General features: G+C 45.2%; 2 pseudogenes; both read left to right on the top strand.

The window, feature by feature from the left end:
* The first annotated feature begins 7775 nt into the window (after nucleotides 1-7775).
* On the top strand, nucleotides 7776-8312 carry LOC102116278 (dnaJ homolog subfamily B member 12-like; annotated as a pseudogene).
* Nucleotides 8313-8664: 352 nt separating this feature from the next.
* Nucleotides 8665-9346, top strand: LOC135964367 (dnaJ homolog subfamily B member 12-like; annotated as a pseudogene).
* Nucleotides 9347-13967: the final 4621 nt, after the last annotated feature.

Consider the following 13967-nt stretch of genomic DNA (forward strand, 5'->3'; position numbering starts at 1 on the left):
GGTCATGAACTCCTGAGCTCAGGCAATCCGCCCACCTCGGCCTCCCAAAGTGGTAGGATTACAGATGTGAGCCAGGGCGCCCGGCCGAGACTCTGTCTCTTTAAAAAAAAAAAAAAAAGAAAGAAAATTAATTAAAAATAATTTACTCAAAATGGATCACAGACCTAAACCTAAAACCATTAATATCTAAGGAAACACACACACACACACACACAAAAGAAACTCTTTGTGACCTTGGGTTAAGCAAATATTTCTTAGAAACAGCACCAAAAGCAAAATCAATAAAAGAAAATCAATACATTGGACTTCATCAAAATTAAGAACATTTATGGAAGATTCTAAAATCTCTTATGGAGAAAAAAAGAAATAAAACTGAGAACATTTGCTCTTTGAAAGACATTGTTAGGAGAATGAAAAGGCAAGCTGCAGACTAGGAGCAAATATATGCAAGTCACACATTTGATAACAGATTTGTATCCAAAATATGTAAAGAAATCTCAAAACTCAATAAAAAAACAAAACAACCAAATTTTATAAATGGGCAAGAGATTTGAATGATTTACCAAAGAGGATATACAGATGGCAAATAAGCACATGCAAAGATGCTCAACATCATTAGTCATTAGGAAATGCAAATTAAAACCATGAGATACCACTACATACTCATTAGAATATCTAAAATTTAAACGACTGACCAAATCACATGTTGGCAAGATGTTGAGCAACCTAGAACTTTCTGGTTCACTGCTGGTGGAAATATGAAATGGTACAACCAGTTTGGAGAACAGTGTGGCAGTTTCACTAAAGGTTAAACATGTTGTTCAAAGTTCAACTAAAAAAAAAAGTTAAACATGCACCTGCCATATGGCTCAGCCATTCCATTCCTAGGTGTTAACCCAAGAAAAATGAAAAACCATGTCCACACGAAGACCTGAACATGAATGTTCATAGCAGCATTATTTGTAATAACCAAAAACTGGAAACAATCCAGATATCCTTCAACAACTAAATGAATAAACGAATTCTGGTGTATGAATCCAACGAGATACCACTTAACAATAAAAAGGAATGAACTATTGATGTACTCAACGACATGAATGAATCTCAAAGTAATTATGCTGAGTGAAAAAAGGCAGAATCCCTCCCCACTAAAAAGAGCAAGTACTATATGATTACATTTACATAAAATCTTAGAAAATGCAAACCAATCTAGTGGCAGAAAGCAGATCAGCAGTTGCCTGAGTAGGCAGCGGAATCTTGAGGGGCAACTAATATGCTCACTGTCTTTTTTTTTTTTTTTTTTTTTTTAGTGGGGGACAGGGTCTCACTCTGTCACTCAGGCTGGAGGGCTGTGGGGTGATCACAGCTCACTGACTGCAGCCTCGACCTCCCAGGCTCAAGTGATCCTCCCACCTCAGCCTCCTGAGTAGCTGGGACTACAGGCATGCACCACCATGCCCAGCTAATTTTTTTTTTTTTTTTTTTTTTTTTGAGATGGAGTCTCGCTCTGTCACCTAGGCTGGAGTGCAGTGGCACGATCTTGGCTCACTCCCAGCTCCTCCTCCTGGGTTCACGCCATTCTCCTGCCTCAGCCTCCCGAGTAGCTGGGATTACAGGCGCCCACCACCAAGCCCAGCTAATTTTTTGTATTTTTTTTTTTAGTAGAGACGGGGTTTCACCATGTTAGCCAGGATGGTCGCGATCTCCTGACCTCGTGATCCACCTGCCTCGGCCTCCCAAAGTGCTGGGATTACAGGCGTGAGCCACCGCGCCCAGCTATGCCCGGCTAATTTTTAAATTTTTTGTAGAGACGGAGGTCTCACTTTGTTGCCCAGGATGTTCTCAAACTCCTGGACTCAAGTCTTCCTCCTCCCTTGGACTCCCAAAATGCTGGGATTACAGGCATGAGCCACCATGCCCAGGTGCTCATTATCTTGACTGTTTATAATTTCATGGGTGTATACATATGTCAAAACTTATCAAATTGTACATTTTAAATAAGTGACATTTATTTTATGTCAATTATATCTCAATAAAACTGTTTTTTTTAAAAAAAATAACAATTTGATCCTTAGCTGCCTTCCCCAACTCTGTGCAACTGGGCAACTGCCCTCCCACAATCCTGCCACTAGGCTTAAGGTTTATTCTCTGGAGGAAGTTAATGGAGCCTCTAAGGACTGACTGGAGGACAGCGGGCACCATTGATGGCAAGGAATTACAACAAAAAAAGGAAAGTCCACAGAACAAATGCTGAGACTCACTGCTCTTTAGCCCTACCTGGGTCCCAGGACCCTGGCAGCCAGGTCTATCTCCTTGAGCAGAAGACTGGAAGACTTACTGGCCCAAGAAGAAATACTCAAACATCCTGACATTGGAGGTAGCAGAGCCAGATAACCCTATGGGGAAGATAGCAGTCAACAAGCTCCACTCACAAGATCAGAGCCTCTATTTGGCTTTTTAATACCCTACTCTTAAATATAAGCAGACAGCTAAAATTAGAATTTCACTGTTCTGAGAACATGAAAGGTCAAGAAAGGCTTGTACAGGGGGCTGGAGAGCACTGTCAGAAAGATACATTATATTCTTTAGAAAGAAGTCCTTTTAAAATGCCAAAACCAGAAAAACCATGAAGTAGCAATTTAAGCAAATTAGGATGTGTGAGGATAAATATTACAAGAATCAGCTGAAAGAATTGAAAGTGGTTGCCTCTTAGGAAAGGAAAATAGGGAGGAATGAGGAAATTACTGCAGCAACAACTGTAGGAGAATTATGTGGCTCTTTAAATTATGTGCCCGTGGGCCGAGCATGGTGGCTTATGCCTGTAATCCTAGCACTTTGGGAGGCCAAGGTGAGAGAATCACTTGAGGCCAGGAGTTCCAGACCACGCTGGGTAACGTAGCAAGACTCTGTTTCTACAAAAGAAAAAAAAAATTATCCAGGCATGTGACACACATCTATCTAGCTATTTGGGAAGCTGAGGTGGGAAGATCACTTGAAGTCAGGAGTTTGATGCTACAGTGAGCTATGATCAAGCACTGCACTCCAACCTGGGTAACAGAGTGAGACCTTGTCTCTTAAAAATATATTAATTTAAAAATAAAAAGATTATGTGCCCATGTAACTTTGATTAAAACTGGGGAAAAAGTGAAAGAAAATTCATTAGAGATGAATAAAGTTCTTGAAAAATCAATGGGTAGGATAATCACGTCTGTGTTTGCCAGAAACATTCCCAGTTTTCATCTATTAATAGCACTCCCTTTTACTCTCAAAACATGCCCATTTGGCTAATTTTATGATGTGTGAGGTTGACACCTCCTGAATCCACTGATCAACCTTAACATCACCTTAACATCAGACACAGTGTCCTCCTGATACGATGCAGCAGGAAGTACACGATTCCACCTATGAAATATCCTTGCCAAAAAAAAAAGCAAAACTTGAATCTCAAGTCTCCCGGTCAGGGTTTCTCAACCTCAGCACTACTGACATTTGGGGACACACAATTCTTTCTTGTGGGCAGCTGTCCTGTGCACTGCAGGATGTTTAGCAGCATCCCTGGCCTCTACTCACTAGATGCCTGTAGCACCCCCACCCCCAGGTGTGACAACCAAAAGTCTCCAGACATTGCCAATGTCCCCTGGGAGGTGAGGGAAGCAGAGTCTCCCCCAGCTGAGAATCACTGTTGTCTACATCTTCAGCACCAATGTACAGGAAACAGGATGGAAAAATAGGTTGAAGGACACCAGCAGAATATACCAGCCACGTTCAGAACGTGGGAAGTTCTGAAGGACAGATGACCCAACTATGTCAACAAACAAATGGCATGGGGAAGGTATAGGGGAGGGACCATGACAGTATAAAAGCCCTTTAAAAATGTCAACGAACACAATGTGTGGACTTGTTTGGATTCTCATTTAAACAAACTGCAAAAAGACATTTTTGACACAACCGGAGAAAACTGAGTTCGAAGGTATTATGACACTAAGAAATAACGCTAATTTTGTGGATGTGATAATGGTAACTATGGTTACAGTATTTTTTAAAGCTTTCTGTTAGAGACACATATTGCTGTACTCGTGGATAAAGTGTTACGATGTCTGTCTGGTTGCAGTGGGGGAAAATGGGGACTAGATAAGACAACATCGAATCGGCGACCGGTACTGACATCGAGTGACGGGTACATAGATGTTCATTATACTCTTCTCTCAACTTTTGTGTATGTTGGAAAGGTTTTGTGATAAAAACTGAAATGTAATAAATCAAATCCATGAAATTAACAAAGCATGGCTCAATGGGAAGTTTCCAGAGTTTGCGGCTGTATCCCTGGCTCCTCCACTAATAGTTCTGTTCATTTTAAGCAGGGAAGTCACTTCTCTGGCCTACAGAAAAAGGATCTTGAATTGAGAGATGTTCATAGTTTCTTCCAAGTGAGATTTTTGATGACTCTGTGACATTTCTTGAATAAGTGTGCTGAGTAACAGCCCTGAGGACCCAGCAGTCTCAAAAGCTTGACTTTGTGGTAGAGATGCTGGTGGACTCGCTGGTGGTGAGTGCTGGCCCAGGGCTCCCAGGTTCAGCAATGTGCCCCCTCCTCAGTCCCTTCACTAGTTTAGAAGTAGCAAGATCAACTGCCTCAGAACATTCTGAATTAGAAAGTGCCTGCTGAATAAGGCTTGCGTCAAGCTTCTCTTTAAGCGGCTGTGGCTGCAGTTTGAGTAACTTGTCAGGAAAGTGTGAACTACAAGTCAGTATTACAAAAGTGTTTATTTTCAGCCTTTCCAAAAAACAGTGAGAAAGAGGAAAGCATGCATAATAAAGCAGCCGGGCATCTGAGGCAAAAGTTGGCTTTTCCTTAATCCTCTCCTCCCATCCTCCTACCCTTTTTGACTACAGGTACCCCTTTTCTGTGAACTTGAATGCAGCCTCCCACAGGTTTGGACAAAAGAACGAGCAGGAAGAGGACAGTTGGAACGGGATGGAGGAAAGAGGTAGCCCTCATAGGTAGGGGTGCAGAGCTCAGAGTGGAAAACGAACAGCAGAAGTCCTGTTCTCCCATGCCCTTGCCAAGTCCTGCTGCAACAAAATGATGAGCTTGGAACTGACTGCCAACTGCCACAAAGGGAACCCTTATTACAGAGAGCTCCCCGAAACACCCGTGGAAACAGCGTCCAAAAGATCTCTCCTCGTGCTTTGAAGAATGCAGAAAACTTTCCTTGCCGCCATATGTGGAGCATTGCCCACAGAGAAGGGAAGGGGGAAACACACCCATCTCCTCCCCTCCATCCCCAACTTGGGCCCCAACTAAAACCTCAGCCTGTCTCCCTCAGCCTATCACAAGGGCCTCCCACCAGTCTTCCATCCATGAGGGTGGCCTTCCGCAAATGCAAGCCTGCCCGAGCTACTTACTCTACTCTTTAAGATATTTTCACAAGCCCTCATAGCTGGGAGGAATAAAATCCAGTGTACAGAAGTTCCAGTAGAGGCAGTGAATACTAGTGATTTAAAAGCATCCTCAGAAATCACAGGTGATGCAAGAACCCCTGGATAAACCTAGAATGAGTTTCTCTATAATATTCAGATGCCAGGCCCAGGGCCAGAGCCAAAGGAATCCCACCTAGACTCTGGGGCCCTTGGCTTTGGGCCTGTTCCCCAGCTTCTCCTATGCTGCAGCTCTTCCATCTCCCCAGAAGAGAAGTGGTGGGGGCAAGGGGGGGTCAGTTACCAAACGGCAAGTCCCTCCCTGAAGAAAGTGCCGTGGAAAGGGCAGCCCCAAACAGTAGGTCCCCCAGCCTGAGGGAGTACGAAGGATGGAGCAGCCCCAGGAAGGCTAAAGTGTGTATTTCAAAAGTCTTGTACACCTGAGTTGTCAATCAAAGCAGTTCAGCTGGCAGCCCAGAGACCAGCAGCAGAGGCAAACAAGAGCCCCGAAGGGTAGAGGGAGTCAGAGAGTCAGCAGAAGGTGGATCAGGTCAACTCTGAAGATGAAGTACAAATGCCTAAGGGGTTTTATCCTCCTTCAAAAAATGTGTAATTACCCAAGTAATGCATGAATAAATTCTACTGAGAAAATACATCACTTCAGGGCTGGGCTTGGTGGCTCACACCTGTAATCTCAGCACTTTGGGAGGCCGAGGTGGGCGGACCACCTGAGATTGGGAGTTCGAGACCAGCCTGACCAACATGGAGAAATCACATCTCTACTAAAAATACAAAATTAGCCAGGCATGGTGGCACGCACCTGTAATCCCAGCTACTCGGGAGGCTGAGGCAGGAGAATCACTTAAACCTGGGAGGCAGAGGTTGTGGTGAGCTGAGATAGCGCCATTGCACTCCAGCCTGGGCAACAAGAGTGAAACTCCATCTCAAAATAAATAAATAAATAAATAAATAAATAAATAAATAAATAAATAAATAAAATACATCACTTCAGATTAAACTGCTATGTTGGTTAGGATGTGTTTTATTGTAACAGAACACCTGGCTAACAGTAGTTTAAGAAACAAAGGCTTTTAAATATCTCAGGTAACAATAAGTTTGGAGAAAAACAGTTTTTGCTTTGGAAAAGAAAGAAGGTATCAAGATGCTGGGGTGGGCCAGGATTATGCCTATAATCCCAGCAGGTTGGGAGGATGAGGCAGGAGGATTGCTTGAGCCCAGGAATTCGAGACCAGCCTGGGCAATATAGTCAGACCCCCATCTCTATAAAAAATAAAAAATTTAGCCAGGTGTGGTGGCACATACTTGTGGTTTCCACCACAGGAAGCTGAGGCAGGAGGATGGGTTGAGCCCAGGAGCTTGAGGCTGCAGTGAGTTATGATGGTGCCACTGAACTCCAGCCTGAGTGATAGAGCAAGAGATCTTGTCTCAAAAAAAAAAAAAAAAAAAAAAGGCAGAGTGCAGTGGCTCATGCCTATAATCCCAGCACTTTGGGAGGCAGAGGCCGGTGGATCACCTGAGGTCAGGAGTTCAAAACCAGCTTGACCAACATGGAGAAACCCCCCCTACTAAAAAAATAAAAAATACAAAATTAGCCAGGCATGGTGGCACATCCCTGTAATCCCAGCTACTCAGGAGGCGGAGGCAGGAGAATTGCTTGAACCAGGGAGGTGGAGGTTGTGGTGAGCTGAGGTCATGCCACTGCACTCCAGCCTGGGCAACAAGAGTGAAACTCCGTCTCAAAAAAAAAGAAAACAAAACAAACAAAAACAAAAAAATTAAGATGCTAAGCTGATGTCTCTACATTTCTCCATTTCTCCTGGCTTTTTTTTTTTTTTTTTTTTGAGAGGGAATCTTGCTCTGTTGCCCAGGCTGGAGTGTAGGAGTGCAATCTTGGCTCACCACAACCTCTGCCTCCCAGGTTCAAGGATTTCTCCTGCCTCAGCCTCCCGAGCAGCTGGGACTACAGGTGCTCGGACCACATCCAGCTAATTTTTTATTTTTAGTAGAGACAGAGTTTCACCATGTTTGTCAGGCTGGTCTTGAACTCCTGACCTTGTGATCTGCCCGCCTTGGCCTCCCAAAGTCATGGGATTACAGGTGTGAGCCACCATGCCCGGCCTCTCCTGGCCTTTTCCCCTGGGTCAAAAGATGGTTGCTGTAACTCCAAGCATCACATTTTCAAAAACTCCATCCCAAGGCAGAAAGGAAAGGGAGAAGCAGAACTCTTCATCTTCATCTACTTACTTCATCTACTATATACCCTGTCTGTTATTAGAACAACAACAACAAAAATACTTCTTAAAAGTCACCAGCAGGTTCCATACTCTGGTTCTGCCATGTAATCCAACAAGGATGAAGCCGAGCTCTGTATCAGCATTGCCCTCAAGGCCATCCAGCGCAACCAGCCCGACCAGGCGCTCCTCTTCCTGCAGAAGGCACAGTGGCTGTACCCAATGCCGCGAGTTTGCATCTCGATGGAGTCCCTCAACTAGGAACCACAAACTGCTGGTGACTAGCCCCAACCCACAGATGCAACCCATGCCACCCACAGGAAAGCAGGTGGGACCGATACTCCCTAGGCCAATGGTGAAGCTGGAGGAGAAGAGAGCACCAAAGGCTACACTGAAGAAGGAGTTGCAGCTGTGGAAAGGGTCAAGCAATGTAAGGATTACTATGAGATCCTGGGGGCGAGTAGAGGGGTCTCAGATGAGCAACTGAAGAAGGCCTACCACAAACTGGCCCTCAAATTCCACCCAGACAAGAACCATGCACCTGGCGCCACTGAAGCAGCATATGCAGTACTCAGCAACCCGGAGAAGAGGAAGCAGTATGGCCCGGCGCAGTGGCTCATGCCGGTAATCCCAGCACTTTAGGAGGCCGAGGTGGGCAGATCATGAGGTCAGGAGTTTGAGACCAGCTGGTTTGAGACCAGCCTAGCCAACATGGTGAAACCTTGTCTCTACTAAAAATACAAAAATGAGCCGGCCGTGGTGGCCCATGTCTGTAATCCCAGCTACTCGGGAGGCTGAGGCAGGAGAATTGCTTGAACCCAGGAAGCAGAGGTTGCAGTGTACTGAGATCGAGCACTGCACTCCAGCCTAGGCGACAGAGCAAGACTGTCTCAGAAAAGAAAGAAGGAAAGAAGGAAAGAAGGAAGGAAGGGAGGGAGGGAGGGAGGGAAGAAGAGAGAGAGAGAGAGAGAGAGAGAGAGAGAGAGAAAGGAGGAGGAAGCAGTATGACCACTTCGGCTATAACAGGAGCTGGGCAGCCAGGCCCGGCATCGGCAGGGGACTTCCACCGTGGCTTTGAGGTTGACATCTCCCCCGAAGACCTTTTCAACATGTTCTTTGGCAGTGGCTTCCCTTCTAGTAAAGTCCACATCTACAGCAATGGCCGCATGCGCTATACCTCCCAACAAAGGCAGGGCCCCAGGGAGAAGCAGAGTGGCGGCGGGCTAGGGGTGTTTGTGCAGCTGATGCCCACCCTCATCCTCGTGTCAGCTCTCAGCCAGCTCATGGTCTGCAGTCCACCCTACAGTCTGAGCCCAAGACTGTCTGTGGGCCACATCACAGGCGAGTCACTGATCACCTGAGCACTTTCTCCGAGGAGTACACAGGCTCCAGCCTCCAAACAGTCAAACCGAATGTGGAAGATGATTATATCGCCAACCTCTGGAACAACTGCTGGAAGGAGCAGAAGAAGGAAGGCTTGCTGTACTGGGGCCGCTGCTTTGGCGACACAGATATGTACCACAAAGCACAGAAGATGGGCGGCCCCCTGCTGCAGCTGACTGTCACAGGTGCAGGCCTCCCTGCATAGATAATCTGGGGCCAGCCACGCCACTGAGGTCCAAACTCTGAAATTCTTGGAGAATTGTTGGTGACATGCACTGAGCCAAGGTGATGGACTATATTTAAGGAAAGACATACAAAGAAACAAAATTAAAACAGAATTGGAAGCCAAAAAAAAAAATAGTCAATAGCAGACTAGGTCACATGCCTACCCCTAGACAAATCACGGGCAAAGGGCAGTGGTATAAGCATACTTGGCTTAGATCAATCATGATTTGACACCTGGACCTACCTTCCCTGAGCACAATGCTGCCCTTTGATACCTGAACAAGATTTGAGTTGTTAGCATTAAAGAAGGGGGTGAGTGGGAAATGGCTGTTACTAAGCAGCCAGTACTATCTACCACAACTGAAGTCCCCTTTGACCAACCCCCGAATCTTGAACCGCCTCCCACCTCTCCAGAGCAAACCACTCTTACCAGTTTGATGTATATTATTCCAAACTTTGCATATGGACATATACATATAACAAAATACCATAAAAGACATGGGGCATTTAATAGACTTTTTTTTTTTTTTTTTTTTGAGGCAAAGTTTCGCTCTTACCACCCAGGCTAGAGTGCAATGGTGTGATCTCGGGTCACTGCAACCTCCACCTCCCAGGTTCAAGCGTTTCTCCTGCCTCATCCTCCCAGAGTAGCTGAGATTACGGGCATGCGCCATCATGCGCGGCTAATTTTTGTATTTTCAGTAGAGATGGGGTTTCACCACGTTGGCCAGGCTGGTCTGGAACTCCTGACCTCAGGTGATCTGCCCGCCTCGGCCTCCCAGTGTCGGGATTACAGGCGTGAGCCACCGCACAAGTGGGATTATAGGCGTGAGCCACTGCGCTGCACCTTAATAGACTTATGATAGTGTATGTGGTTGGGGGGTTGGTGAGTATTGCAAACATGCCATCCTACTCTAGGCATTTTTCTGCAGTTTACTTCACCACTCAACAACAGGTCTCATCAATCTCTCCACACCATAACTATTGACCTGTTCTGTCTTTTCAACTCCTGCCTAGGATTTCCTAGCACGGACACATCACAGTTTATTTAGATATTTCTCTATGGATAGCATCGTGGATTGTGTTCCTAGCAGTTTCTAAGTACATCTGGGGATAAAGGCAGAGGATGCTCTCTTTGCCCCTCAGATTCATCCTTGTCTGCTCTGCGTCCAGGCTGCTGAGAGCATGAGCTGACTCCCTCACCTTTTGGCATCTGGTTGGATGAAACCGATGTGAGTGGCAGGAAATCAAAGGGTGAAAGAGAGAGAACTTGGAGTGTTTATCCACCGGCTCACTTCCTACCACGCTGCAGGTTGGGCAGTGGCCGCGTTTCACTTGCAAAGGTCACAGGTCCTGTTAGGGGCCTGTCCTAGAGCTAAAGCTCTCAGTGCGTTCCTGTATCTGCTCTTGTCCTCTTGTCCCCCAGAAACATGGTAAGAGCCCAAAACCTCCCTGTCACCCCTCAGAGCTCTCTAATACCTTACCTCATACCTCCTCTTAAGCTCAGCACTAAGTACTCCAGGCTGCGAGATTAGTTTAGCAACCAGTCAACAAATTTCCAAAACTCTCAGCCTAGTCGTTAAGAATATGGGCTTTTCAGCAATTTCTCATCTGGGTGAATACCCCAAGGAGATGAAATCACCACCTCATAAACACATCTGCACTCCCATGCTCCTTGAAGCATTATTCACAATAGCCAAGATATAGAAACAACCTAAATGTCCATCTATGGACAAATGGATAAAGAAAATATGATGTGTACACACACAGACACACACACACAGGAATATTATTCAGCCTTAAAAAAGGAGATCCTGTCATTTGCGCCAGAACTTGGATGAACCTAGAAGACATGTGCTGAGTGAATTAAGCCAGACACAGAAATAAAAATATTGCATGATCTCACCTATACGTGGATTTAAAAAAAAAAAAATCTCAATTACACAGAGACAGAGAATAAAACAGTGGTTACCATGGCAAGGGGGAGGGGGAGAGGAAATGGGGACATGTAGGTCAAAGGACACAAAATAGCAGATGTGCAGGATGAACACATTTAGAAATCTAATGCACAACATTAGGGCTAAGTTCATAAAATCGCATTGCTCTGAAATTTGTGTTAAGTAAGTAGATTTTAGCTGCTCTTGTCACAAAAAAAGTAACTGTGAGATGATAGATATGTTAATCAGCTTCACTATAGTAACCATTTTACTATCTATATCTGTATCCTATAACAGCATGTTGTAAACCTCAAAGATACACAATAAAAATTATTTTTAAAGAAGAATATAGGTTGAAAAGATAAATCAAGGTTCAAATTTTGATTCCACCACTCAGCAGCTGAGAGGCCTCATGAAAGCTATTCCACTCTGTGCCTCAGTTTCTTCATTTGTAAAACTGAAATTATAAAATTACCTCATAAAGCCCAGGCATGGTGGCTCATGCCTGTAATCCCAGCACTTTGAGAGGCCGAGGCAGGTGGATCACCTGAGGTCAGGAGTTCAAGACCAGCCTGGACAACATGGTGAAACCCCATCTCTACTAAAAATACAAAATACAAAAATTAGCTGGGTGTGGTGGTGGGCACCTATAATCCTAGCTACTCGAGAGGCTGAGGCAGGAGAATCGCTTGAGTCCAGGAGGCAGAAGTTGTGGTGAGCCGAGATAGTGCCACTGCACTCCAGCCTAGGCAACAGAGCAAGACTCTGTCTCAAATAAAGTAAAATAAATAAATAAAATAAAATTACCTCATAGGATAGTTTCAAAGATTCCATAATATAATATATCCGAAAGATCTCGGCCAGGCACAGTAGCTCATACCTGTAATCCCAGCACTTTAGGAGGCCGAGGCGGGCAGATCATGAGGTCCGGAGATCGAGACTATTCTGGCTAAAACAGTGAAACCCCCTCTCTACTAAAAATACAAAAAATTAGCCAGGCGTGGTGACACACACCTGTAGTACCAGCTACTCGGAGGCTGAGGCAGGAGAATCGCTTGAACCCAGGAGGCAAAGGTTGCAGTGAGCCAAGATCACACCACTGCACTCCAGCCTGGGCACCAGAGTGAGACTCCATCTCAAAAAAAAAAAAAAAAAAAAGATCTTAACAAAGTGCCTAGTCGACAGAGAGCCCTCCATAAATGGTAACAGACAAGGTTTTTCTGAACTCCACATAAGTTGCTGTGGGACGAAAAAGAAGACATGGGCCTTACCCGCAAGGAGCCTGCAATCTACTTTGGAAGATGAGACAAACATTATTATAATAATGAACAGCACAGATGACCCTATTTTTCTGTTTGTTTGTTTTGTTATTTTGTTTGAGACGGAGTCTTGCTCTGTCCCCCAGGCTGGGGTGCAGTGGTGCAATCTCAGCTCACTGCAAGCTCTGCCTCCCGGGTTCACACCATTCTCCTGCCTCAGCCTCCCGAGTAGCTGGGACTACAGGCGCCCGCCACCACGCCCAGCTACTTTTTTGTATTTTTAGTAGAGATGGGGTTTCACCGCGTTAGCCAGGATGGTCTCAATCTCCTGACCTCGTGATGTGCCCCCCTCGGCCTCCCAAAGTGCTGGGATTACAGGCATGAGCCACTGCGCCCGGCCCATGATCCTATATTTTTAAGTGGTAAATTATCTGATATGAGCTACAGTGAAACAGTATTGGAACAGTATTGGAACTATCTTTTCCACATACCTGTCCATTCTTTTTTTTTTTTTTTTGGCAGGGTCTTGCTCTGTCACCTAGGCTGGCATGCAGTGGCACAATCACGGCTCACTGTAGCCTCAACCTCCTGGGCTCAAGTGATTCTCCTGCCTCAGTCTCCCAGGTAGCTGGGAGTACAGATGTGCACCACCATGCCTGACTAATGTTTTTAAATTTTTGTAGAGATGGGGCCTCACTGGGTTTCCCAGGCTGGTCTTGAACTCCTGGGCTCAGGTGATCCTCCTGCCTCAGTCTCCCAAAGTGCTGGGATTACAGGCATTAGCCACCACACCCAGCCTTTCTTTTTATATTGTCTGTAAATTTATTTATTTTATTTTATTTATTTTATTTTATTTTATTTTTGAGACAGAGCCTCACTCTGTCGCCCAGGCTGGAGTGCAGTGGCGCAATCTCCGCTCACTGCATCCTCTGCCTCCCGGATTCAAGCGATTCTTCTGCCTCAGCCTTCTTGAGTAGCTGGAACTACAGGCACGCCACCACACTCAGCTAATTTTTTGTATTTTTAGTAGAGATGGGGTTTTACCATGTTAGCCAGGATGGCCTCAATCTCCCGAACTTGTGATCCGTCTGCCTCAGCCTTCCAAAGTGCTGGGATTACAGGCGTGAGCCACTGTGCCTGGTCTGTCCGTAAGTTTCTTGAGGGTAAGCACCAAGCATTATCTTGTATAATAATAATGTTATGATTTGTGTAATATATCCATTTTGTACACCCATTACTCTCTGTGTAGCCATCGCTCTGCACACAGCAGGCATGCAAACGCAGTTTGTCCATATAGCCAGAAAGTATTTGCATAGCACATTAGAACAAGCATTTAGTTCTTTACAAAGCACTCTGAAAGGGAAGATCATTTATTTTCATAACAACCCTGTGAGATAGTTACTATTATTATTAGAATCTGCATTTTCCAAATTAAACTGTGGCTCAAAACAACTAAGTATCTTGTTCAAGTCACACAATCAGTTTATGATGCA

Source organism: Macaca fascicularis, chromosome 13 (assembly GCF_037993035.2).
Source record: "Macaca fascicularis isolate 582-1 chromosome 13, T2T-MFA8v1.1".
Taxonomy (NCBI): domain Eukaryota; kingdom Metazoa; phylum Chordata; class Mammalia; order Primates; family Cercopithecidae; genus Macaca; species Macaca fascicularis.